Source organism: Phacochoerus africanus, chromosome 13 (assembly GCF_016906955.1).
Source record: "Phacochoerus africanus isolate WHEZ1 chromosome 13, ROS_Pafr_v1, whole genome shotgun sequence".
NCBI lineage: Eukaryota > Metazoa > Chordata > Mammalia > Artiodactyla > Suidae > Phacochoerus > Phacochoerus africanus.
In genome coordinates, this window is record NC_062556.1 from 10,487,708 (window position 1) to 10,515,665 (window position 27,958).

The 27,958-nt window shown below is 42.1% G+C and overlaps 1 long non-coding RNA gene across 2 annotated transcripts in view; it reads right to left on the minus strand.

Moving 5' to 3' along the window:
• Positions 1-5,916: 5,916 nt before the first annotated feature.
• Positions 5,917-27,958, minus strand: part of LOC125113519 (uncharacterized) — a 608,058-nt gene continuing 586,016 nt past the window's right edge. Inside the window, exons 9-11 of one of the 2 annotated variants that reach the window (XR_007131482.1) lie at positions 12,367-12,443; positions 9,003-9,141; positions 5,917-5,996 (exon numbers count right to left, since the gene is read on the minus strand). This is a non-coding gene — a long non-coding RNA (uncharacterized LOC125113519). Of the gene's footprint in view, positions 5,997-7,348; positions 8,179-9,002; positions 9,142-12,366; positions 12,444-27,958 lie in introns of those variants that run through there. The other variant, XR_007131483.1, reaches the window with a different exon arrangement.

The following is a 27,958-nucleotide window of genomic DNA, read 5'->3' on the forward strand; positions in this document are numbered from 1 at the left end:
ACCTTTCAATTCGGATAATTTCCATTCATCAAGTTACTAAAATTTACCTGTGCTTTACCAGTGTGTTATGAAGCCCATTAAATGAATTCCACATTTCTGATATATTTTTCTAGAGTCTTCATTATCTCTTCTTTTAATATTTCCTCTCTGCTGAAATTCCCCTCAGTTCAGCATGCTCACTTTTTCCACTACATCTTTTAACATTTTTACTAAGGTTATTTTAAAGTCCTATCTGATAATGGCAACATATTGGTCATCTCTGGGTCTGCTTCTATTAACTATTTCCTCTTATGACCATGATTCTCACTTTCTTGCTCCCACTTGTGTCTTATTTTAATACCTAGCATTGTGTATAAAATAAAAATTGTAAGAAGACATTTACCTCTAGAGAAAGAGCAGAAAAGAATTGGCTACTAGTATGTCTTAGGAGGGGGGTTGTGCCAGGTCTATTGAGTCTGTAGTTAGACCAGTCTGCGTTCCACTGCAGCTTCAGTTGATTGCAATTTACCAATTTTTCAATCTTTTGAAGGCAGAATCAGGAGTTCCCCTTCAGAAAGGCTTGGGATCTGAGCACTGGCAACTCCAATGATTTCTTTTTCTTTTTTGTTATAGCCCAGCTGTCAGCTCTTTGGTTTGCTGGTAACTCTCTTTTCTGTTAGCTTTCTGCACCTTTCCAGACCTCTCCCTACCTTGCTGTCCAGCTCTTGTCTTTGGAAGGCCACTGGAGCACACTTAGCCAAGACCTGGGGTGCCTGAAAGGGCTTCTCTCATGCCCATCCGTGCCTGCCCTTCACCTTTGGCAAATACCCCATTCACGGAGTTGGGTATATGTTAAAACCTCATCTGTGGGTAGGACTCCTTGGAATTTTAAACTTGATGCCAGCCCACATGCAGCCACTGAAAGTTCATTAAAGTTCCACCCAGTTCCCTGCATCTCCTCTTCTCATCACTCTGCCAACAAGGAAAGCAGCTATGACCTCTTTTCCTCTGCAAAGAGTTTGTCACTTTATGGAATATAGTTCAGTTAGGGTGGTTTTTTTTTGGGGGGGGGTTTCCCGTATTCAGTCATCTGGTGCTATTTATTTATTTATTTATATTTTGATTTTTAGGGCCATACCCGCAGCATATGGAGGTTCCCAGGCTAGGGGGTCCAATCGGAGCTACAGCTGCCAGCCTACACCACAGCCACAGCAACATCAGATCCAAGCCACGTCTGCGACCTACACCACAGCTCATGGCAACGCTGGATCCTTAACCCACTGAGCGAGACCAGGGATTGAACCCACAACCTCATGGTTCCTAGTTGGATTCATTTCTGCTGAGCCATGACTGGAGTACCAGCTGGTTTTATTTATTTATTTATTATTACTTTTTTTTTTTTGCCATTTCTTGGGCCACTCCCGCGGCACATGGAGTTTCCCAGGCTAGGGGTCGAATCAGAGCTGCAGCCTCCGGCCTACACCAGAGCCACAGCAACGCAGGATCCGAGCCACGTCTGCGACCCACAATACAGCTCAAGGCAACGCCAGATCCTTAAGCCACTGAACAAGGCCAGGGATCGAACCCGCAACCCCACAGTTCCTAGTTGGATTCATTAACCACTGCGCCATGACAGGAACTCCCCAGGTGGTTTTTAAAAAGCTCTGATTTTGTAAATTAACTGGCTTGTTCTAGCTGTTAGCCTAATATATATATATATTATACTCACAATCTCCTGGTAGTTATAAGAATACTTCTCATATAAAAGACAAAGACTTGCAAATACTTTTTGAATGAATAATGAATGAATGAGTGGGTGAATACATGGATTCAATGAGTGAACAGATAAATTAAGAAAAGAGCACATTAGTTCTCCAAAGCAGAGGTTTTAAAATGGAAAAGAATATTTCCACTGTAACCTGTTCACCTAAAATATAAGCAAAGTGTCATGACGTGTGCAGAGGTCACCGGTCCCCTCCTACCCCACAGGGCCAGCCTTGTGGTCTGACTCGTCAGGCCTATTCCAGAGTCATTGTCTGAGCATTTGGTCTTCCCCCAGGGCAAGCCCTGGGCACATAATTATGGGTTGGAAGGAATACCTCAAATTTGTATATTATGAAGAAATATTACGTGGTCAGCCTTAGAACATCTCTTTGTTTATTCAGCAAATATGTGCTTGTGAATGAGGACCTCTACATTTCTAACTTTCACCAACAGCGCTAAGATGCCGCAGGTGTGATCTGCATTCTGTAATGAGGAGGGTGAGCTTCAGAGGGGCACACAGCCAGTAAGATGCAGAGTGAGGACTTAAATCTTCCTCTTGCTAAACCATGAATTCAAGCTATTCTAAGTTTCACCCTTTTGTGTGTAGCTAATGCCACAAGCATTGAAACAAGCACCATCTATTGGATCTGCAGAGACAATCCTGAGAGATAATCTGGACAAGTATTGTTTTCATTTAGAAGAGGAGAGGTTAAGGTCACACTGAGTGAACAGATAAATTAAGAAAAGAGCACAGTACTGAGCTTATGCGGCCAAAGACCGTGGAGCTCTGATCCAGAGTCAAGTGTTCCTTCTAACACATCTCACTACTTCTCTTAGATGCTTGTTTAATGCTGGTACATTTAACTTCCCACAGAACCAGTCTTTTCAACAAAGCAGTGGCAATGAATGCCCTTTTAATAAACCATTTTTCATAGAGCAAACCATTCATCAATTAAATATCTATACCATGGTGGAAGTCAAATAGCCACAATGCCGTTTTGACAATTATAGTCCTCAGCTAGAGGGAGTCTGATTTTGTTGGGAGGAAGCTTATTAACCTCAACGTTTTTTTCCTAAAAAATTGTTATTTTATCATGTGCAAGGTTAAAAAATGCCAACTGTCATATTAAGATAGCTGCAAGCAATTAGAATGCAAAGGTCACCATCTTACTCAGATTTAGAGCATGGTTCCAGCATCTCCCTCTTCTGTTTCACTGGGACTTTTATTCAGTGCTGAAAAAGCCATTCGTTTTGTAAAGGTTAATTTGCAGCCCTGGGTTTGATGAAGTGCTTTGCCTCTATCATCCACATTCTAACACCACATTGGTGTCCGTCAAACCCTCCTCCCTGCTCCGAGCTGGCCTCCCTCTGTCGGAGAGGGAAACCCCCCTTTCCTCTCCTGGGTCCTTCCACAGGCCTGCTTACGTCCCCTCCTTTCCTGGTCAGTGATAGAAGTGTTGCTTCTCATTTCATGAATCCATTTTCCTTTGGGCAGCTGCCTTTCAAACTGTCACAAGTAGATAATGATTTGATATAAAAGAATTACGACCTGTTCATAAATTCTGGTAAGCAAACTAGTTCACATTTTTTCTTGTTCTTCTTGTTGTTTAAACTAGACCCTTTTAATTGTGTGTTCTGGTGTCCTAGTCCAACAGGGAGCAGAACAGCTCAGCTGTTCCAGGGTCTCTCTCTTGCACGTGGTGTTGCTTCCAGTTACCCAGGGATGGGACTTCTGTGGTGCTGACATGCTGCGTAGGAAAGGCCACTGATCACGGTTCCACGTCATTACTGACTGTGGCAAGGTGTCTGTATTCTTAGTCATTCCTTACAGTCCATCTGTGTGCTGTGTGGGCACTAGCGGTGCCTCCTTGTCCCATTCGAGGCTTCTCAATGGCCACCACTTTTCTGTGGCATATCCTCACTGTTCTTGGTTATACCCACTGTGATGTCCCTCATATCACACAAGGGTTTGTGTAGGGTCTTCAAGGCCATCTTGATTACTGGCCCAAGGAGTTCCTGTCGTGGCTCAGTTGAAATGCATCTGATTAGCATCCATGAGGACATGGGTTTGATCCCTGGCCCTGCTCAGTGTGTTAAGGATCTGGCATTGCCGTGAGCTATGGTGTAGGTTGCAGACTCAGCTCGATCCCACGTTGCTGTGGCTATGGCATAGGCCAGCAGCTATAGCTCTGATTCAGCCCCTAGCCTGGGAACCTCCATATGCCATGGGTATGGCCCTAAAAAAGACAAAAAAAAAAAAAAATACTGGCCCAAGCTCAGTACACAAATATTTCTTCTACTGCCCTTATGTCAATCACCCGAGAAAGAAGCCTGGAGCCCAGGAATTAGCACCTGAGTGGTATCATTTGAGCATTTGAACTCTCCCACCTCTAGCACGATCTATTGCATGGGCATTTACTGTATTTTACCTGTCCAGCATATAAATGCTCTTCTCACTTCAGGGGACTCCGCCATTGTGTGTCATTCATTTACAGAAGATGAAAGTGAGTAAAGCCGCCAGTGCAAGATCACGTGACCCAGCCTTGGCCAATCAGGTCCTTCCACATGGAGTGTCCATCATTGTTGTTCCTGCGGCCTTGCCTTTGCTGCTTTTGGTTCATTTTTCTACGTGTAATTCTCCAAGTTTCCCATTAATTCTGTGAGCCGCCTGTTAAACATCTGATATAATCCTTTTTCTGTTTAAAAAGCCAGCATCAGTTTCTATTATTTTATCCATAACACAAACTATTTGGGGTGGGCTGAAAGATGCCTGCAGCATGAGACAGCCTCAGATATTCCTTGTATGGGTGCTTGGAAGCAGTAGAATATTTATGAAGCCACACATTCATGGCACGGATTATTGGCACGCCTGAGGGGCCTCACTATTGAGACAAGGAGCTGCATAGAGTGATACCTGAAGACCAGACACGAATGAAAACCCCTTAGAGGTTGGCAGGGTGGAGCAGTGACAATACCTGATCAGCAGTCACTCTTCCCATGTGTCAGTATTACAGGCATCACATTCCCTAGATGCTGATCCAGAGGAAAACATTAGTGGGGGACCTTGAAAGAAGTGGGGGCTTAAAATGCAAATTAAGTTCAGTTATAACTTGATTAGGTTAGGTTTCTTGTATATTTGAGCCTGGTACTAAATGACACATATACCAGAAAGAGTAAAGCCAAGTCAATTCAGAGAAAGAAGAGTTCCTTTATATACACTAACCTTTTGCTAGTGTATTTATTTTTAATTTCAACCTGCCTCCTTGCACAAGGGATTTGAGGCAGCTGAGCCTTGCTTGACATTCTAATGAGACAGGAGCCAGATGAATCACCGCCTGCCCGCAGCGCTGCTCATTAGAGACTGGAGGGGGCTCAGGGAGCGCTGCGGGCAGGCCCAGCCCAACGTGGCCATTAAGCGGCTCCACAGCTGCTCTCCCATCATTAAAGCCGGGCAGCAGCCACAGAAACAGACACTGCTCATAACCTGTCCAGGTTCCAGAGAGTTTCATCTCCCAGGACCTTCTCCTCAGAGCTTCATGTCAGTGGAATGAAGTTCATTATGTTTCTAAAACACCAGCTTGGTCTGTTCGTGGTAGCAGGGCTTTCAGTCATCCAGGGGGCATGTGGAGGTACATCAGACAGGCTTCACATAAACAATCGGGTTTTATGTAGGACTCCTGCCTGGTAAAGTGACTTCAGAACTCCCTGGGAAAGGAAATCTGCTGGGTGTGATGCTGAAGCGTGGCCTGGGCGTGGTGTCTGGTGCAGACACACATGAGGACAGGCCGCGTTGTGATAGCAAACCCACCAGCAGGGAGTATTTGTGGCTGAGACGTGGCTAAGATCCTCACACATTTCACTCAGAGGCCAGCTGGGTGCTTAGCGGGCTCCCTAGGGCTAAGCTGAAATTCCTCTGGCACCCCATCATCCACCTTAAGCCCCCTGACCTTAGCCTAGTCAGTGTCCTCCCAGGATCTGGGGGCTCCTGTGGCCCTGCAGTCTCAGGGCCCCTACAGCCCCATACCCTTGCGGAGGTGGGGGTTCGCTATCTTTGGTGCACACACCGAAAGATAACAGAATTTGACCTTTTTACCACTTCTCACAAAACATGCAGTCTGATCAAGCACTGTGGGAGTCTGTAAACTTGATTGAGGATTCGTTTTTTTACCCAGAACACAGCGTTCTTTATCTTTGCTGGGTCCACTTCTGTCTTCCTCTCCTCACTCCTGGATTCCTTGTCCTTTCTCTTCCTCCTAAAGAAACAAGGCTGGTCTCTAACAGGGATTATTTCACTAGGTGCCAAGAAAATACAGTTTTCTTCACCTTGCTGCCGAGATGGACTTACTTAATCCATGCACCATCAAGGGACAGTTTGTCTTATTTTACTTAACAGCAACAACAGCAAAAGCCGAAGCCCAGAAAATGGGAGTAACATCCTAACTCACAGGGCTGCTTGGGTTGTGTCAAAGAGGAACATTAACAATGACAATATTAATTCTAATTTTCTGATACTAGAATGCTTATTGGGTAGTAACTCATGATTGATACTGTGCTATTTTTCCAGGACTGCTGTAAAAACAATTATGGTAAATGCTGTGGCTTAAACAATGCACATTTATTATCTGAAAATTCTGGAAATCAGAAGTCCGAAATGGGTCTCACCAGCTAAAATTAAGAGGTCAGCCACGCTGTATTCCTTTCTGGAGGCTCTAGGGGAGAATCCACTTCCTCGCCTTTTCTAGCCTCTACAGGATGCCCAGATCCCTTGGCTCGTGGCCCCTTCCATCTTCAAAGCCAGTAACACTATGTCTCCCTGACCATTCTTTGTAGTCACATCTTCCTCTGACTCTTTTCTGCTTCTCTTCCACTTTTAGGAACCCCCGTGATGACACTGAGTGCACCTGGATAATCCAAGACAATCTTATTTTAAGATCGTCTGATTGGCCACTTTAATTCTATCCCCAGCCTTAATTCCTCTTTGCCATGTAACTAACATGCTCACAGTTTCCAAGGATTAGGACATAGACCTATTTTTAGGGAGCGAGGGAAAGAGGTCTTAACACTGCTTACAATTTATACCAAATTTCTCAGCATTATCAGATTAAAATATTTTTAAAAATCTTTACAAGCCAATAAGAAGCACAAATCTTAGCAGCTTCTTGTAAGTATCTCATTGGAAATTTCAGATAGGTAAACATCAATTTCAAAGGATCCATGGGCTCTAACTAAAGTTCTCTTACTGGTGTTTCTCAAAGCTGGTTCCCTATGCTGTATTCCATACCCCTGATTTGTGGTGGAGCAAGTCAGGAGGAAGAAGATTCCCAAGATGAAATCAATTTGCAAAACATGGAATGATTTCTCCTTGTCAGAGTCTCACAAAGCATGTTAGCATCTTCAGGCTTTATGACGCACCCTCTCAAGAAACTTTAAGTTTGTTTAGCTCAAAAAGTTTATTTTCCAAGCCTATTTGAATGTTGGATTTTTTAAAAAGTGAAATGCATATAAACATTTCAGTTCTGGAGATATTTCCCTTCATTAACTAGAAGAATAAGGAGATGACAGCAGAATTTAAAAAAAAAAAAAAAAAAAGGGCATCCTTAGAGAAATGAAAAGACATCCTCAGTGAAGAGAGTGGCCCCTGAAGTAAGCCATGTCTAAAGACAACACATCAGCCAAAGACAATTTTTAAAAAAGCCTTAAGAAATTTATAAGCTTCAAACATTAAGACAAAATGGTGATCAAGGGCATCCCTGGCTACAGAATCAAGGCCACCTCTTGATACTTGCTCTTAAGTAAACTGCCCGGGGAAAAGTGACGGGGGAGGTATGATTTGCTCTCTACCCAGGAGCTTTAGGGAGATTCCTGCTACAAATTTGTCTTTCAAAACAGAGAAGTCAGAGGTAATCAGATCAAAAAGTGGCAAAGAAACAGAGTACTCTAGACTCGTTGACAAATGAGGTATAAATAACTCACCAGGGCAGCCTGCTGCCTCCCATGAACTGGAAGGCACTCCAGGGAAAAGTGTGGTTCACAAGCCAATGTGTGTACCTCTCTCTGCACTGCAGGGCGGGGGATTAGCGACTACCTGTTTCATCACAACAAATGTGCTACAGGGACCTCTGGCCACTCTGTACTGGCGAGTCAACAGCCTGTCTAAGATGGGGAGGAAAAAGGCAACATGGCTTAAGTAGAAATGATGTCTAGTTCAGCGCCTCCGAGTGTTATGGAAGTGGTGGTAATAAATTAATGTGTGGACAAAGAAACCTGGCAGACAGCAGCCTTTAAATCCCATTATGACCCTCTTTACAAGGTTGTACAGCAAAAGGTCCTTAAATTTGCTCTCTAAACATTTTAGGGAGAGCTGGACAAAGATGAGAGGTAAACAGAGATATCTTAGGAGGCAGAGTCGTTGCTGGAGAGGCACCCCAGGGATTCCTGCAAGACAGATCACATTTTCTAAGGCTCTGAGCGCAAACAACTAAGTCTTCAACCTTGCACCTGATAGTAATAATTCAGGCTGAAATGCTGAGTCGAAGGTAACGTCCAACAAAGTCTCTCAAGGCTTTGAGTGGCCAAATAAATTTAAAATGAGGTTATTTAGCAAACGTTTATTATTGAGTGCCTACCGTGTGTGCAGTATTGTGACATGATCTGGAGGCAACTGGAGATGAATGAGATGTGGTCTCTCATCTCACAGAGGGCTGGGTGATGCTGGGGGTTTGGTTTGAATGTAGATTGCATTTAGAAATGAGATTTTAGTGCCATGACCGGGAGCAGCTGATTTAAAATCCTGTCCTAGGTGGTCATTTCCTGAAAGGGAAACCACAGTAACCATGCATTTCTTTGGCCACCTTCCTAGGAAATCTCTATTTCTTATGAACCACAGAAAATTTAAAATATTATCATCACAATTTGCAACCCTGATGCATGCTAGGCTTACTTGAGTGCTTACAAAGAAAGGTGAGACGCAGATACTGAGACTCACCCTCAAAGATGTTTATTTTATTGGCCTGAGGTGGAGCTTGGCCATAAGTGTGTTTTAAAATCCTTGGGTGATTCTATTGTACAGGATTACCATAGTGAATTAAAGAGTCAGAGAAACTAGATGCCCAACCTAGGATGAGTTTATGAAATTGCTCTAAATCTTAATCTCCTGTTGCGTCAATACAGTGACTAATACCTTCTTTGTGAAGCTGTCTTCAGGTTGAAAAATAACCCCAATGTGAAAGGCACAAAGAGAGATTCTGGAACATACTTACACATTAATTGCAGTGTCCTCCCCAAGTGAGGTGCTAAGGATAAGCCCACTGATGCTCACGGTGTAAATCTTGGTTCTGCCGCCACTTGCAACCCGTGTAACCTTGGGCCAGCTGCCTCTCCGTGCCTCAGCTTCCCCATCTGTAAAATGACAACAAGTGTTTATTTAATGAGGACTACATAACAGGAGAATTAAATGCATCTGGCACACAAGCACCTAGCCTGAATCTAACCATGAGAAACTATCAGACAAATCCTACAAAATACCTTCATACAGGTCAATGGCATCCCATAAAACAGAAAGATTTGGAAAATAGTCCAGATTAATGGGAACTACAGAGACATAATAGTTTAGTGCAATAGATGTTCTCGGATTTTCTTTTGCTATTAAAGACATCACTGCGATAATTGGTGTTATCTAAATAAGGTCTGTACACTAGATAACAATACTGTAATAATATTCATTTCCTGATTTTGATAATTGTACTGTGGTTATGTAAATGAGTATTTTGTTTTTAGGAAATATGCATGAAAATTGTTAGGGATAGAGAAGCATTCTGTCTGCTGAGAGGGAGAAACAAAGAGACTAAAACAAATACAGAAAAATAGTAACATTTGGGAAATCTGGATGTGGGTATCCAGGAACTCTTTGCACTATTCTTGCAACTTTCTTGTAAGTCTGAATTTTTTTAAAATTCCGGCCCCCCCAGGGAGTTCCCCTCTCGGCCGGACAGAAACAAATCCTACTAGTATCCATGAGGACTCGGGTTTGATCCCTGGCCTCACTCGGTGGGTTGGGGACCCAGAGTTGCCATGAGCTGCAGTGCAGGTCGCAGAGATGGCTTGGATCCTGCATTGCTGGGGCTGTGGTGTAGGCCTGTGGCTGTAACTCCAATTCAACCCCTAGCCTGGGGAACTTTTCATATGCCATGGGCACGGCCCTAAAAAGCAAAAGAAGAAAAAAAGAAAAAAGATGTTTAATTAAATTTCCGGCCCTGGAACATATTAGACACATACGACAGGTGGACAAGTATATATATGCGTGAAGTGAAATTTGGAAGAAGAAAATTCATCAAGAAGAGGCCAGCTCAGGTGACACAAGCTCAGGTGACCTATGGTAAATTCCAGTTAATTAGGCATCTCCCTGCAGACCTGGTTCCAGGTACTTCCCAGAAGTTCTGTACTTTACTCAACTCACTTGTTTTAAGGGAACACCAAGTCCTGCCCTCTCCTCAACTCACCCTGCTCAGGCCCCTAGTAAATGTCCTATTAACTTCTTGGGAGGTAAACTTGAGTGTGTATGCGCGCGTGTGCGTTTGGGAAAAAATTTGGAAACTATTTGAAAGCACAGACTTTGGAGCCAATCTACCCAAGTTTGAATCCTGGCTCTGGAACTTACTAGTCGTATATAGTTTTGCCTTTGTTTCCTCCTCTGTAACACAGGCATAATACTTCCTCCTGAGACTGCTATGAAGATTAGAGCTAATGCATGTGAAATACTTAGAGCAACGTCTCACACATACTAAATCCCTTAGGATGTTATTCTACTACTTTCCACAGTGGTTTGGGGTGGGGTGTGTATGTGTATGTGTCTGCACACCTGCACGTATGCACATGTATGTTAGTGAGGAAGGGTGCAAAAATCTACCAGCAACAGAAGAGAAGACTTACAAGGTCAAGTTTCTGTGCTTAGAAATATGTAACCCCCCTTGGTCTCATCAACTCTCTCTCTGCCCCCCATGAGACTGCAGGATATGACTTCTTTTTAAACTTAAGAACGGTGTTAAACTTAAGTAAAATGTTTAAAGTGAGCTTTTCACTTTCCATCCTAGCATTAAAAATTACCTATTATTGAAATAAAATGTAAATTTTGTGTGATAAAAATACCTTTGGTGGAATATTTTAATTAAGGAGCCTTGGAAATTACCTCTTTGTGTGTATCAGTTGTGAATTTAAGTCAAAATGTGTTCGTGGGAGATGAGTTTAGTGAGCAGTTGTCAGATATTAAATTTCTTTCAGGATCAATAGTTCTTCCCACATAATTTTTTCAAATTTTATTTACCTTAGGGTGATTGGGACATCAGAAATTTAAACAATGTACACTGATTGAGGTTTAAGGAAAACCTGTAGTATTTACTTGCAGAGGTTATAGGAAATCTTTTCTAATTTTAAAGTTAAGACTTGAAACATGCTGAAACCTCTCATATCTTTGTATCGTTGTAGTTTATTATTCCCTTCATCTAGCCTTGTCCATGAAAATTTAGAAGGCAGCATTTTATCTTTATTTAGAAAAGCCATGTGCCAAGTACTGTAACTTTGTGTTAGGGGCTGAATTTTGTCTCCCTCTGCCCCATCCCCCCCCCCCCCACACCAATTCATATACTGAAGCTCTAACCCCAGTGAGGGTGTATTTTGAAATAGGGCCTTTTGGGAGGCAGTTAAGGTTAATTGAGGCCACATGGATGGGGCCCTAAACCAATAAGAGGTGTCCTTGCAAGAAAAAGAAGAGAGGCCAGGGGTGTGCAAACATAAAGACTATATGAGGACATTTGCAGCAAGAAGGCAGTTGTCCACACAGTGAGGAGAGAGGTCTTACATAAATCAACCCTACCAAACCCTTGACCTTGGACTTCCCAACCTCCAGAATTGTGAAGTGCAAGTCTGTGGTATATTGCCATGCCAGCCTGAGCTGACGAATGCACTTTTGTTCAGGTATAAGCAAGTCAAAACCTTATTTCTCTTTCATGCAATACTTGGATTTAGGCAACCCAGAGTTCAAATGACAGTTCTACGCCTGGAGTTGTCTAGGGAACTAGGATCCCTCTGCGTTGACATTACAGCATCACCTGGAGATTAAGTCTGCATTTTAAGCAGCGGGATGGAGGAAGAAGGCAAGAAAAGACATACTTTTCTCCTTGTGCTCACATCTCACTGGTCATAATTTAATCCCATGGACATTATTCAAGCTGTGAGTGAGGCTGAAATGTCGACACCATGTGTCCAACTAAAGATCAAGGCTTCTATCATTGAACAAAAGAGGAACAACTAGCAGTACAATGGGGTGTTGATGGTGGTGTGAACCTGGCTTTGACCCTTCCCACATGAATGCCCCTTCCCTCATGTATCTCCGTGGCCCACCAACGCCCCGCGTTCTGCCACACTTCCCTGAAACCTCAGCAAAAAAACCAACATAGGACAGGGAGGGTATAAAACTGCCTGTTAAGTCTGACTTTCCCTAAAGCCCAGTATAAAATCAGCCAAGACTACAAGCCCTTCCCAGGTTTCCTGTGGCTGCTGCCCTGGTCCTGCAGTCCCTGGGGTCATCCCCACTCTGTGGCAGCACCTCCCTTACCTGCCTCTACTGACCTTTGGGGAAGTTGCACTTTTTCTCCGTATGAGTTGATCTGGTCATCTCATTATCCTCTGGCTTTGTCACTCTCCCCCTGCAGAGAATGTAATAAATGACCCAAGAGTCACATTGCCCACATCTGAGTTAGGGAGGTGTCGATGGAGATGGCTCTCAGCAACAGGGATTGGGGTGGCCTTTCACACATCTTGGGGGTGTTCCTGACACACTGAATGTCCTGAGCTCCACTGGCTAATTCCCCCCCCCCCCGTCTCTTTCTCTCTGTCTCTGTCTCTGTCTCTCTCACACACACACACATCTCTTCCAAGGGAAAAACGTGAATATTCAGAGACTTAACAGGCTGAGGCAGGGCTCACAACCTCTTGAAACAAGTTCACAGATGAGTGAAGTCAGTTATATGGAGTGTGAGCTAAAATGGCTCTTTTTTTTTAATTTTAATGATTTTTATTTTTTTCCATTATAGCTGGTTTACAGTTTTGTCAGTTTTCTACTGTACAGCAAGGTGACCAATTCACACATACATGCATACATATATACATTCTTTTTTCTCACATTATAAGTGACCAGATATAATTCCCAGTGCTATACAGCAGGATCTCATTGCTTATCCATTCCAAAGGCAATCATTTGCACCTATTAACCCCAAATTCCCAGTCCATCCCCATCCCTCCACTGCCCCCTTGGCAACCACAAGTCCGTTCTCCAAGTCCATGATTTTCTTTTCTGTGGAAAGGTCCATTTGTGCCATATATTAGATTCCAGATATGTGATATCATATGGTATTTGTCTTTCTCTTTTTGACTTACTTCACTCAGGATGAGAGTCTCTAGTTCCATCCATGTTGCTGTAAATGGCATTATTTTGTTCTTCTTTATGGCTGAGTAGTATTCCATTGTGTATATATACCACTTCCTCTTAATCCAGTCATCTGTCAATGGACATTTAGGTTGTTTCCATGTCCTGGCTAATTGTGAATAAGGCTGCCATGAGTATAAGGGGTGCATGTGTCTTTCTTGAGGAAAGTTTTGTTTGGTTATATGCCCAAGAGTGGGATTTGCTGGGTCGTATGATAGTTCTATACATAGTTTTCTGAGGTACCTCCATACTATTTTCCATAGTATTTGTACCAGTTTACATTCCCACCAAACGGGGCAGGAGGGTTCCCTTTTCTCTGCACCCTCTCCAGCATTTGTTATTTATGGACTTATTAGTGATGGCCATTCTCACTGGTGTGAGGTGGTACCTCATAGTAGTTTTGATTTGCATTTCTCTAATAATCAGGGATGTTGAGCATTTTTTCCTGTGCATGTTGGCCATCTGTATGTCTTCCTTGGAGAAATGTCTATTCAGGTCTTCTGCCCATTTTCAATTGGGTTGTTGGCTTTTTTGCTGTTGAGTTGTATAAGTTGTTTGTATATTTTAGAGACTAAACCCTTGTCGGTTGCATATCATTTGAAACTATTTTCTCCCATTCCGTAAGTTGCTTTTTTTTTTTTTTTTTTTTTTAGGACTTTCTTTGCTGTTCAAAAGTTTGTCAGTTTGATTAGGTCCTACTGGTTTATTTTTGCTTTTATTTCTGTTGGTTTGGGAGACTGACCTGAGCAAGTATTTGTAAGGTTGATGTCAAAGAATGTTTTGCCTATGTTCTCTTCCAGGAGTTTATGGTGTCTTGTCTTACATTTAAGACTTTGAGCCATTTTGAGTTTACTTTTGTGCATGGTGTGAAAGTATGTTCCAGTTTCACATAGAAAGGCTGTCTAGTTTTCCCAGCACCCCTTGCTGAAAAGACTGTCTTTTTCTCATTTTATATTCTTGCCTCCTTTGTCAAAGATTAATTGACCACAGGTGTCTGGATTTATTTCTGGGTTCTCTATTCTGTTGCATTGGTCTGTGTGTCTGTTTTGATACCAGCACCACACTGTCTTGATTACTGTGGCTTTGTAGTATTGTCTGAAGTCTGAGAGAGTTATGCCTCCTGCTTGGTTTTTGTTCCTCAGGATTGCTTTGGCAATTCTGGGTCTTTTGTGGTTCCATATAAATTTTTGGATTGTTTGTTCTGGTTCTGTGAAAAATGCCATGGGTAATTTGATAGGGATTGCATTGAATCTGTAGATTGCTTTGGGTAGTTTGGCCATTTTTATAATATGAATTTTTCCAACCCAGGAGCATGGAATATCTTTCCATTTCTTTGAGTCCTCTTTAATTTCCTTGATTAATGTTTTATAGTTCTGAGCATATAAGTCTTTCACCTCCTTGGTCAGGTTTATTCCCAGGTATTTGATTTTTGGGGGGTGCAGTTTTAAAAGGCATTGTATTTTTGTCTTCCTTTTCTAATATTTCATTGTTAGTATACAGAAACGAGACTGATTTCTGAATGTTAATTTTATATCCTGCTACTTTGCTGAATTTGCTGATTAGTTCCAGTGATTTTGGGGTGGAGTCCGTAGGGTTTTCTATATATAGTATCATGTCATCTGCATACAGTGACAATTTTACCTCTTCTCTTCCTATTTTTATTTCTTTTGTTTGTCTGATTGCTGTGGCTAGGACTTCCAATACTATGCTGAGTAACAGCAGTGAGAGTGGGTATCCTTATTCTGTTCCAGATTTTACCGGGAAGGCTTTCAGCTTTTCTCCCTTGAGTATTACATTTGCTGTGGGTTTGTCGTAAATGGCTTTTATTACGTTAAGGTATATTCCTTCTATACCCACTTTGCTAAGAGTTTTTATCATGAAGGGATGTTGGATTTTGTCAAATGCCTTTTCTGCATCTATTGAGATGCTCATGTGGTTTTTGACTTTTCTTTTGTTAATCTGGTGTATGATGTTGATTTATTTGCATATGTTGAACCATCCTTGTGCACCTGGGATGAATCCCATTTGGTTGTGGCGTATGATCTTTTTTATAGGTTGCTGGATAAAAATGGCTCTCTTAATGGGACAGCCCATGGATTTCGATCACCTGGAACCAATGTTCATTCTCCCAATGTTGTATATATAAAGGAAGCTGGAAATTAGGCTTTTTTAGATGACAGTTCCCAATTTTGACAATGTTGGCACTGAATTAAAAAAGGGTAAACATTGCTTAACAGATCTGCTGGGTTGGATCCAGCTTAAATGCAACCCGGAGGCCCCCACTTTGAAACTTCTGTAGTAAGCCCTGAAGGAGAGCAAGCTTCCCTAGCTGGCCTTGATAGCACCACAGAGCATTAGCATTTTAGTGATGCATCAGGCTTCTGTCACTGAACAGAAGAGGAGTGAGTAGTGGTCTTCACAACAGGGAATTGTTGGCAGTATGAACTTGGCTTCCAGCATCATCTTCCAGAGCAAAACGAGTTTCTTCCTCTAATTCTCTTTTTTAAATGCACCCATGTGGGTGCACAGTAATAGAGCAGGGACTCCTTGCTAGCTATATACCTATTGTGGATGTGCCTTCAGCTACAAAGACCCTAGCAAAAGCAGCAGACTTAGTGCCTGCTGGCACCTGATTCAGTTATTGGAAGGAAGCTACCGTCTTCCTCAGGCTCTGTCTAGGGAGGAGCTGGTCTCTTCTCACTAGAGCAGATCATCATAATACCAAGTGTAAAGACAGCCAGGGAGGCCAGAGTCCGCAGCCTGCTGTCCTGTCCCCAGCAGCATCCTCCACCCATGCTCTGGTTCTGACCCTGCGCTGGCCTTTGAGTTGGGACTCCTATTTCCTATTTTCGGATGTGCCCTGGAAGGCACATCGGTGTGTTCTGAGTTTGCCTTTATTCTAAAGCAGTAGAAACAACGGAAGGTTTTTTAAGCAGGAGGGTGGCATAAACAAAAATGAGTCCGGAAACTACTGACATTGATCTGGGAAGGAAAGAAACTGGAGTCAGGGAAACCAATTAGGGGTGCTGACAACAGCATAGGTGTGGAAATACTGACATCGGTGAAGGAGAGAAAAAAGCAGAGGCAAAGATAATGTGGAGACAGAATCTAAAATTTTTGCAACCATTATTAAAAGTGATAGCCAGATTTCATCACTGGGTGACTAGAAGTATGGTTGTCACAGAAACAAACCAAATTATTAGCAGTACTTTTTGTTTGCTTATTAAATTTTTATATTGGTTTTTCTTTCTTTAAAAATAGCTTTCAGTGCTGTCAATTGATACTAACAGCATTTTCTATTGGTTTGTGACTTTTGTCCTGCTGGATTCCAAGGACTTTGTAAGCACTATCTCATTAATCCTCCTGGAAGCTTTGTGAGGTGAGTGGCAGTGGTTTGAAAAGCCAAGTATACAGAAGATAGTTTTTAAAAAATATTCTTGAGTGACTCTCACATTCTTACTAAGATTTTTTAGACTCTCAGTGGCAATTAGCAGAAATCAGGCTTGGCATGTACTGTGTTCTCAATTATTATCAATAGGTTCTAATTGAGAACATGTGTTCATTTCAGCTGGGGTTATTGTCTGGCTGATCACAATGGAGCATCTGAAAGGCAGCATCTGGCAGAGTTATTTTCTGACCACCTCTCACCCCATCTTTCTTTATAACTGCTTTCATTTAGTACGTGACCCACCATGATAGAGAGAAGTCTGCTCCAGAAACAGCACCAGATCTAGTATTCCTATGGGCTCATCTGTTCAATCTTTACATTGCACACCCAGCACCAAGTACCATTTCTTAAAGTAGGTACTGCTTCCAGGTATCTATTGCTGTGTAACAAGTCATCCCTAAACTTAATGGCTCGAATCATTAATCTGCAATTTGGGAAGACTTGGGAGGTATGGCTTATAGCCACTCTGTGCAGTGTTAGCTGGGGTGGCTTGGCTGGAGATGGATGATCGGCTTCCAAAATGACTCTCTCACATGGCTGGCAAGTCGGTTCTGGCTATCAGATGGGAGCTCAGCTGGGGCTCTGGGCTAGGACCTTGGTTCATCCGCCAGTTGATCTCTTCATGGGTGGTTGGCTTGGGGTTCCTTATAATAGACGCACTTGACTCCAAAAGTAAGAGTTTAAGAGACAGAAAGTAGAAGCTACCAGTCTCTTGAGACAGGCCTGAAACTTGTCTTAGTGTCACTTCGCATTGTATTTTATTGGCCAAAGTAGTCATAGATCATACCCAGACTCAAAATGGGGCATAAACTATACTTCTTCAGGGAGTGGCCAGATTTAACCTCCCACGGTGCAGATTATATTTAAAATTTTGGATGAAGGATGGTTTGGTTTGGCATCTCTGATTCAAGAGGGGTGTATTAAACTGCACCAGTGGCCAATAATTCTGGATTCTAAATATGTGTTTTTCATACCCTCCCCTAGCTTTTCCATATATTGACTCTATTATTTATCACTGACCTTTACTTTTACTCAAGTGCCAGGCTCTTTTACCTCTGGTTTACTGTATATATTGTCCCCACTCCTGCAGCCTATCTACCAACTCTTCCAGAGAATTCTCTTGCGCTTCCAAATGAAAATGGCCCTCCTGGGCGCTTTCATAGCTTTTAGGTGCATCTTATCAAAAGGTGATCACAGCACATTGGAACCTGGCAGCTGGTCTGGCTTCTCCTCTAAAGACAGACAATCTCTCTTGTTCATTTTGAAATCCCCAGCACAAAAGAGGGCCCCTGGACAGTAGATACTCAGTGCATATCCGTTAAATGGTTAATCTGCATTCTGCCCTAAATGTTTGCATTCTTGGAATGCTCTGCATTTATCACTTTCTTGTCCATGTCATTTGATACTATACAACTCACCCTCAGCTGCTCCATCTCTTAACTGGAGAGACTGAAATGTCTGTGGTGTCAAAGCCGAGGGAATGAAAGAAAGTGTTACTCGAGTCCTATGAGAGGTGATGATGAAGAGCCAGGCAAACAAAAGCACAATCATTTGTGTTAAAGATGATTCGGGAGCTCCTGTCATGGCACAGCAGAAACGAATCCGACTAGGAACCATGAGGTTGCAGGTCCAATCCTTGGCCTTGCTCAGTCAGTTTAGGATTTGGTGTTGCCGTGAGCTGCGGTGCAGGTCGCAGACGTGGCTCGGATCTCACATTGCTGTGGCTGTGGTGTAGGCCAGTGGCTACAGCTCCGAGTGACCCCTAGCTTGGGCACCTCCATATGCCACGGGTGTGGCCCTAAGAAGACAAAAGACAAAAAAAAAAATTCTTTCTGTGATGCTTGTGTTAAGACTATATTGAGCAGGGCATTTCTCCATGGTTTTCTATGTAAAGAGGAGCTGTGCAAAGCAGCAGGGACATGAACTATGCCTCATTCATCTCTATTGGCCCCCTGGACATTTTGAAGCAGGATATATAAGCCACTCTCCAAATTGATAACAAGTGCCTGATTCCAAACAAATGTCGCCAATCTTGCCCTTAATGCACTAGAGCAGAACATGATGGGACATTAGCAGAGTGCAGTAGCGCAGAAAGAGGAATGAACATGGGATCCGGTAACATTGTCCTATCAATTGGATTTTAAATGGATATTAATCTTGCTTATTAAACACAAGAACAGAGACCAATGAAATCTTGTAATAGAAGCTGTGCGTGGGATGTATCATCTATTTCAGACAGTTAGGAGACATTGATCACTCTGGGAGAGGCTCTTCCTCAGCATTAAGAGAGCCTGACTGGGAGATTTCACCCTTTTGGGGTGATGTCACAAGGGCTTTTTACTTTTATTTCATTAACCTGAAAACCTGTATTGAGCTGTAAAGATTCTCCTCACTGTGCTGAGTGGGATAGGGGTGCAATGAAAAATAATGCAACCTCATCTATCCCCTCAAGGAGCTGTGGTCACTGAGTGGGCATGAGAGGAAGGGGGAAGAAGCAAGGTGGAGTGGGCAGTGGAGTGGCGTGGCAATCTGGAACAGGAGGGATCTGGAAGCTGAACCGCTTATCTCCGTCCTTGCTTGGGTTACTTACACTCTCTAAGCCTTGGTTTACTCATCTATAAAACTGTGTCGATGGCAACAATATCCATCTAGGGGGAAGAGCACAGCAAGGATTAAAATAGAGAAGGGGTGTGAGGTTATAAGCCCTGTCTGTTTCATCATGTCTTCAATACCTACCGAGCACACTGCAGACGGTCAGTGATTGCTTGGTGACTGCACAGTGCATGAAAGTGCTTAGGCGCTGTGCTTGGCACACAGGAAGAACTTAGCAAATGTTCACCGTGAAGAGAGACGATAGTATTATGATGTCATGGTAACATCAGAGAGAAGTAATAGTAGCAGTGGTTGCTGGTGGTAAGAGTAATGATGATAAAGGTATTAGTCATGATTAACTAGGAGTACAGAAAAAGAACAGATGAAAAGCAAGAGATCAAGCTAAAATGATAAGTTGGCTATGTTCCAGGGCTGGGGGGCAGGGGCTAGAATAGTACAGTGAAGAGTCTGCACATCATTCAGAGGGTGAGGATGCTTTTGCAATCTTCTGGATTTGGAGACAGATACCCCTAAAAGCTGTGAGGAAGGTGGACCAGGCACCCATTTCCTAAGATGCTCTCGATTTGAGTCTATTATAGAGATTTGGGTAGGAGCTAGACGAGCTAGACGAGGGGTGGGGGGATGAAGAGGAAGATCGAGGTGAGGGAAGGGATTCAGAATTGACAGCATGGCTGGTTCGGATGCTATATGGGAGAAGGAAGAGCCAAACAACTTGAAAACTGAGAGCCCAGAGTGTGATACTGATATTATCAGAAATGGAGATGTCAGGATGGTCAGCAAAGATGGTTATTTTGGTTCAACATGTGTTTGTGTTGCTAGTGGGACATCCATAACGAAATGGGCCATAGGCAGTTGAAACTTTAGGTATGGGGCACAAAGGAAAGGTAAGTTCAAGCTGAAGAGTTGTTTTTTTAAGACAAGGGAGCTACCCTTTGGGCAGGAGGAGCCATTGCTAAGGAAGGGGGACAGGGCAGAGAGAAGAGAATCACGGTGAGGACCTCGGGGAAGAGCCATCCTATGAATGAGAGGAACAGTAGCTTTTGCAGTGTGGAAGTCAGGAGGGCAGATTGAAGCAAGGCCCTGACACCCCTTTATGAGTCAAAGCCTGGCCATTTTGGAAAACAGACCTGAAAGTTGTGTCCTGCCCTGGACAAGATGGCAAAAGGCAGTGATCTCCTTCTAGAAACAAATGCCATCCAAACTTTGCTACCATTTTGGTGGCCATTCTTTTAAAGCTCCTTTGTTAATTCACACTTTCCCAGCTCCATAGCTGAAAGCTCAAAGTAAGTATCATGTAGAATGCATTGAATTACAAGTGAAAGAATGTCCACATACGAATGGATTAAACCATAAATAAGTGAATTTTTACTAAGCAAGAGACCCAGAATTTATGGCTCAGTAAAGCTGTCAGTGACATCTTATCTTTCAGCTTCTGCACCTCCAAGAAGCATATCCTCAAATAGGAAAGAATGGAGGAAAGGGAGTTTTCCTTATGCCATTCATACCACTTTTCAGGGAAAAGAATCTTTCGTAGAGTCTACGGCAGGTGTTCATTGCCTTCTCATTGCCAAGGTCTAACTCAGATGCCACCCCCTGGACCAGTCTCTGGTGAGGGGAAAAGGGATGCTCATGATTGGCTAAGAGTTAGACCAATCACAATTGCTTCTGGGCAGGGGGCAAACTGCTGTCCAAACAGGAACAGGCCTCAATTTGTGAGGAGAAAATGGTAAGTGTTGAACAGGCACCCAACAATGTCTACCAGAGAGGGAATAAAGTTAGAACTCTCTGTGTGTTGGGGGGGAAAAAAAAAAAAAAAGACAAAGACCAGACATGTGTTGGAACCTGGACAAATACCCCAATTCAAGCCAAAGATGTTATGAACTTCAAGATATGCACAAGGGCCTTTCCAACGTAACAGATGTCTTCCCTGAGGTTGCCAGGGCAACCCGGATACATTTGGAAGGAAAAGCATTTGTTTACCTTTTATTAGCATTCTTTGTTCTGCTTAACTAATAAGAATAATTTCCGTATGTTTCTGAAACATGTCTCACCCCTCTTTCCAGAATTTAGGGTTGGATAACCTTAACTTTGCCCAGGTTAACTCCATGGTGGCATGGGGAACCCTAACAGAACACCGTGACCGGCCAGTCCCACCCCATTACCCACACTGGCTCCTCCTACACAAAGGACAAAATTTCCCAGGCCATGGCACTCTCTGCTCTGTTCGAGTCTTTCCTCACAGAATCACGGAAACATCACCTCTGTTCTGTATGTCACCTTTGCTCCATCCTTCCTTCCCAGACTTCACCCCTCAATTTTAGGTTTGTTTGTTTATCTGTTTGTTTAAATAACAACGTCAATTCTTGGTATTGACCCCTGGTTTTAAAACAATAGTAGGCATCAAAGTTATCTCCTTTGCTTCTCTCAGCTTAAAAGGTGCCAATCCACAGATCACTGAAGTTGGTCCCTAGACATAGTCCAAATATTTGATTCTAATCTAGATGTTGGCTTTGCCCTAAGGAGGCAACGCTGGCAAGTATAGAGCTACTGAGACTGCCCAGCACTATAGCAATAAAAAGATGGTTAGAGGGCAAAATGGAAAAAGAGAAATACATCTCCACAGATTTCAGCTCAGGCTGTGTCTGAATAGTCATTTATATAAGGAATAGCTGTTTCACAGAAATGAGGATTAGTGCGTGTGAAAACATAAATACCTGGAAAAAGTAGAATTCCACCCTTATTAGCCATTAATCCACTAGTGTGCATTCATTTGTCAAATTATCAAGTCATCTTGTTAGGATATTGAAAGAGAGGCTAAAAAAGAACAAAGCTATTTCCATATGTTTTACAGTAATGCCTAAGGATAACCTTAGATGGCACAGGTTTGGGCAAAGGCCCGCTAAATTTTATTCTCTTAAGTTCTAGCCTGGAGACATCCCAAGGCCATCCATCCCTTGGGGCCCCGAGGAAAGGCCCTGTATGATCATCTCCCTCTCCTTCAGCAGAGACAATCTCTCTTCTGAAATCCTAGGAGATGTGATTTACATCTCTCCGGCATTTGCCGTCATATACTTTGCATGATGCTTTTCAAATATTTTGTTTATATGCATTATTATTTGCATAGATGAAATATCATGTTTATATGCATCTTGTGAGAACAAGCGCCGCTACCAAAATCCCCGTGTGATTCATCTTGATGATCCATGCAGTGTCTTGCAAAGCCCCTTCATGTATGTGTGCTCAGAAGGTCTTGATTGATTGACTGTATAAATTATACTTGAGAACTCTGCCCACGTGTCAATTTTAATTTCCTCTGCTTTTTTATTTTGATTTTTTTAGCAGCCAATTTTATTTTGTTTTATATTTTAATCAATTTTATAGTTGGCTTATAAAGTTGTGTTAGTTTCAGGTGTACAGTAAAATGAATCAGTTATACATACATCCATTCCTTTTCAGAATCTTTTCCCATGTAGGTTATTACACAGTATTGAATAGGTTACCATGTGATATACAGTAGGTCCTTGTTATGTATTCATTTGAGCTATTGTATTGTGCATATGTCAATCTCATCTCTCTAATTTATGCCCCCCCATGTTTCCCCTTGGGTAACCATAAATTCTGTTTCAAAATCTTTGAGTTTGTTTCTGTTTTGTATGTTCTATTGTATCATATTTCATTAGATTCCACATATTAGTGATCTCATATGATATTTGGCTTTCTCTTTCTGACCTCTTTCACTTAGTATGATAATCTCTAGTTGCTTCCATGTTGCTGCAATTGGCATTATTTCATTTTTTATGGCTGAGTAATATTGCATTTTATATATATATACACACACCATAACTTCTTTATCCAATCCTCTGCCCTTGGACCTTTAGGTTGCTTCTATGTCTTGGCTATTGTGAATAGTAGGGGTGCATGTGACAAACATAGGGGTGCATGTATCTTTTTTGAATTACAGTTTTCTCTGGATGTGTGCCAAGGAAAGGATGGCTGGATCATATGGTAGTTCTGTATCTAGTTTTCTGAGAAACCTCCATACTGTTTTCCATAGTGGTTGTACCTAATTACATTCCCACCAACAGTACAGGAGGGGTTCCTTTTCTCCACACCCTTTCCAGCATTTATCGTTTGTAGACTTTTTGATGATGGTCATTCTGACTGGTATGAAGTGACACCTCATTGTAGTTTTGATTTGCATTTCTCTAATAATTGGTGATGTTGAGCATCTTTTCATGTGCTTTTTGAACATCTGTCTTCTTTGGAGAAATGTCTGTTTAGAGCTTCTGACCATTTTTTAATTGGTTTGTTTGTTTTCTTGGTATAAAGCTATGTGGGATGTTTACATATTTTGGACATTAAGCCCTTGTCAGTCACTTCATTTGCAAAGATTTTCTCCCATGCTGTAGGTTGTCTTTTTGTTTTGTTTATGGTTTCCTTTGCTGTTCAAAAGCTTTTATGCTTAGTTAGGTCCCATTTGTTTGTTTTTATTTTCATGACTCTAGGAGATGGGTCAAAAAAGATACTTCCGTGATTTATGCTAAAGAGTCTTCTGCCTATATTTTCCTCTAAGAGTTTTTTTTTTTTTTTTGGAAAGGGGCGGGGGCGGGGCACGGCATATGGAGTTCCCAGGCCCGGGATCATATCTGAGCTGTAGGCCTGTCTTTCAGGAAAAGCATCAGTTGTTCACTGGGTTGCTAGAGAACTTACGAGTTTTCTTTTCCTTCTGCTGTCGTCTGAGGCTGCTGCAGAGTGGATCTGTAAAATTCAGAAGGGTATTCTCCTGCTGTGTGATAAGAATATTTTCCCAGATTAACGCTGAGACAAAAAATCTGCAAATCCTTTATGGGATTGAGGATCTAATTTCAGTGTGACTGGGAGGTTTTCAGAATGCCTCATCCTGAGTAGCATTCATTTTGCGATTCCAGTGCCCAGACAAACCTCTGTTTTTCATGCAGAGTCTATGAAGCTCAGCCCTGCACTCCGAGGCCAACAGCAACGTCGTTTCAAAAGTATAAACGCTCCTCCGGGCCCTAATCCCTTCTGTGCAAGGGGGCATTTGTTTCTCTTCAGTGAACAGTAGACCTGTAATTCCCCTTAATCCTGAGACAGGCTGAGAGAGTGGGGATTTCAGTTACTCACTCTCGCACCCACCTTTCCAAGGCTTTTCACTGTCACTGAAGACCCTGCAGAATTTTTACAAATCCCAGAATATCGGTCTGGTTAGTCCCTAAAAAGATGCTACACATGGAGCTCAGAATCTAGGTCGATTCCACCATCTAGGAAATTCTCAACAAAGGTTGAATTTGGTTGAGAATCTATAGCTGGCTGCCACCCGATCCCTCCAAAGCACTTAGGGTTCGTATGAAGAAAATCTATAGATGTAGGTATAAATAGAATAAATATATGCCAAGGAAAAGCTTTTCTGGTAAAATGCCCTCGCCTACTGCAAGGTGACATACAGCCCCTAACCAATGAAACATGGAACTCTACGAACAGATGAGAAAGGATTTTTTTAGCTTGTGCTATAGCAAGAAAAGAAGGAGGAATAACAATAATAAAAGGAAAGAAAAGTTTTTAAAGAGGTCTTTTGACCTTGGCAAACTTTATAAGCAAACTGTCAACCTATTTTGAAATAGCATTTCTAGGCAAAGCACATATTTAGACGTCTATTCCAAGCAGATCTTAACTCAGCGCTAAGGAATTTTCAACCTTGGAACAATCCAAATTTTCTGTTCCTTGGGGGCCAAGAGATATTTGGCAACCATGTGTGTTCCTTACCTAGGCCATCAAATAAAGGCCTTTGTGTGACTTTCGATTTTTTTTTTTTTTTTTGCCTTTTGTCTTTTTAGGGCCACACCCTGTTCCCAGGCTAGGGGATCTAATCGGAGCTGTAGCCACCGGCCTACGCCAGGGTCACAGCAACTCGGGATCCGAGCCGCGTCTGTGACCTACACCACAGCTCACGGCAACACTGGATCCTTAACCCATGGAGCAAGACCAGGGGTCAAACCCACAACCTCATGGTTCCTACTCGGATTCGTTTCCACTGTGCCACGACGGGAACTCCTGACTTTTGAATTGATCCCTGCACAGACTTGCCCTGATTGGGAAACTTGAGGAACTGGATCATGTGTGGCATTTCCTTCCCAGTGACTTCATTTGAGGCTCGCAAATGATTCTTCTGTGAAGTTCTTTCATGTGTCAAGTGCTCCATTTATTCTCGAGGTGATATTTTGAAAGGACATTTTTTTTTTTTAATTTAGTCCAACATAATTCATTAGCAATGCCAGTGGGGGATTAAGAGGGAAATACATTTTATTGATAATAAATTGCTCTCTTTTGCTTTCATAGATATGAATTCAATACTTATTGCTTGTAGCTACTAAAATTTAATTTTAGCAAAGCACAACTTGCAGACTGAGACAAGGAGTTATTATAACTGGAGAAGATGACAGAGTTTGGTTTCAGACTGATGTTTCTAATCTCCAGCGTGAACCCCTGATTAATTTCTCTTGGCACAGAACTAGACACGTAAGAGATTTCTACTTGGGTGTTAATTGGGATCTTTACCTTGACTCTGCTTCTCACAGTGTTTGCCTATAACTTTGTTTCTTTCTTAATAGTAAAGGTCTGGGAAATTTTAAAGACTGGGAAAATGAGTTAAGTGAACCTAATTCAAAATTAGAGTCTCTGGAAGCCAGGAAGGGAGGGCGCCCCCTGCACAGGCTGCTCTTTGCAGCTTGCAGGGTCCAGCTAGGAGAAGGAAGATTCCTCTCAGCCAGCATCTGCCCTCGTCTGCAGCCCATGAGAAGCTGCCACCACTTAGACCTCTCATTTTCCTCCAGGGAATGTTCTCTGTTCTCTAGGCTTTTGCCTATAGTTCACCAGATTCTTTGCCCTGAATTGCAATTCCTCTGCTTCTTTTTTTTTTTTTTTTTTTGCTTTAATAAAAGTTCTCTTCGCTCTGGTGAATGTTGACAGCACCCTTACTTACTGTACATAAAGGCAGAAAGGGGGGAAGAGAGGCGCCATTGACAAATGCACAAGAGTAGGAGAAGCGATTACAGATAATTAGGGGGACGGTGTCATTGAACAGGTCAAAACAGGAGTTAAGATGTAAAGAGAAGTCACTTCTGGTTAGGATGAGAATCTGAGCCTGTGATTTAACACACTTAGTCTTATGAATGCCAACTGAAGTGACCCAAATAATAGAACAGGGGAGAAGGACACATGAAGCCTGGTAACAGTGGAGGAGTGTGTCCCGTGCTTCGAGATGCTGAGGAATTTATCCAAGATGTGGTACATGAAAGAGGTGCGAGAGGGAGCCACAAACTGGCAGCTTCATGCCTGCGAAGGAGATAACTACCTGGGAGCTGTGAAGGGAGTCTCAGCCAGACCGTCCTAACGAGTTTTGGTTGGAACAAAATGAGCTGGAGCAAAGAATGAACAAAAGGATAATGTGCATTGGCACATTGGGATCCTAAAAAAGAAGCCTGAGAAACACTGGGTACTGAAACCCCCCAGGAAATCTAATTGTAGCAACATCAACACCCCCGCCACAACTAATACTTTGATGGTGCTGGTTTTGTGCTGGGCACGGGGATAAGAAATTTATAGCTATTCAGTCATCACAACACACCTGTTAGGTGGGCACTTTATTCACCTTTAAATGTTAGGGGAAACTGAGTGATGGGGATATCAAATTATGAGAGATGATCAGGAGATGACTGACAAATAGATTCAAGCAAATATAAGTAAAATGTAAAAGAGCTCTAATTATATTTGAATAGATTTCCTATAATAAGCCACCTGTTAGAAAATATGTGGAAAAGAGCCCCTAAACACTATCAATAGCAATATAAAATAGGTAAGAATAAATAAGAATATGAAGGATGTATAATGACTTTTATACAGAAAAGATACATTTGTACTTAACGAAAGAAAGAAAACCCATGAATAAAAGGAGCTAAATGACACATCTCTGACCAGAATCACCTAATAGTATAGTGATATCTATTCTTCCCGTGTAGGTAGTCTATAAAATAAATTACTATCAATTAACATCTGATTAGGATTTTGAGAGGTAGGACAGGATATAATTAGTTTATTTTATTTTTAATTACATAAATAGTACACAGATATATAATCTTATGGATAAAATGAAACTACTAGGAGCAAATATAGCTAAATATTGGTGTGCATGGTTTGACGATGCAAAAGGCCTTCTACCTATCACTATAAGAAGAAATTCAAAAAAAATGAAATAAAAAATAAAAATAAGAAACAGAGAAAATCTGTTTGTAATCTAGGGCAGATAAATGATATTTATTGATTAAAATTGTTATGAATCAATAGGAAACATGGTAAAACTCAATAAAAATGAGTAAAGCATGGGAACAGGCAATTTGTGGAGGTAGAAAAAGAGATAATTGAGCGTGTATTAAAGGGTTCATCTCACTAGGACTCAAAGATGTACTAATTAAAACCACCAAAATCTATAAACTTCATTTAGTTTTCAAAATGTTTTCACGTATTTTCCAGTGCTGCTGAGTAGAGGAAAATGGACATCCTGATGTAACAGACACAATAAGAGGAGAATGAGCAATTTGGGGCCAATAACTACCATTTTCCAAATGTGTTCACTGGATTAATAAACTAAAAGAAATATTTTT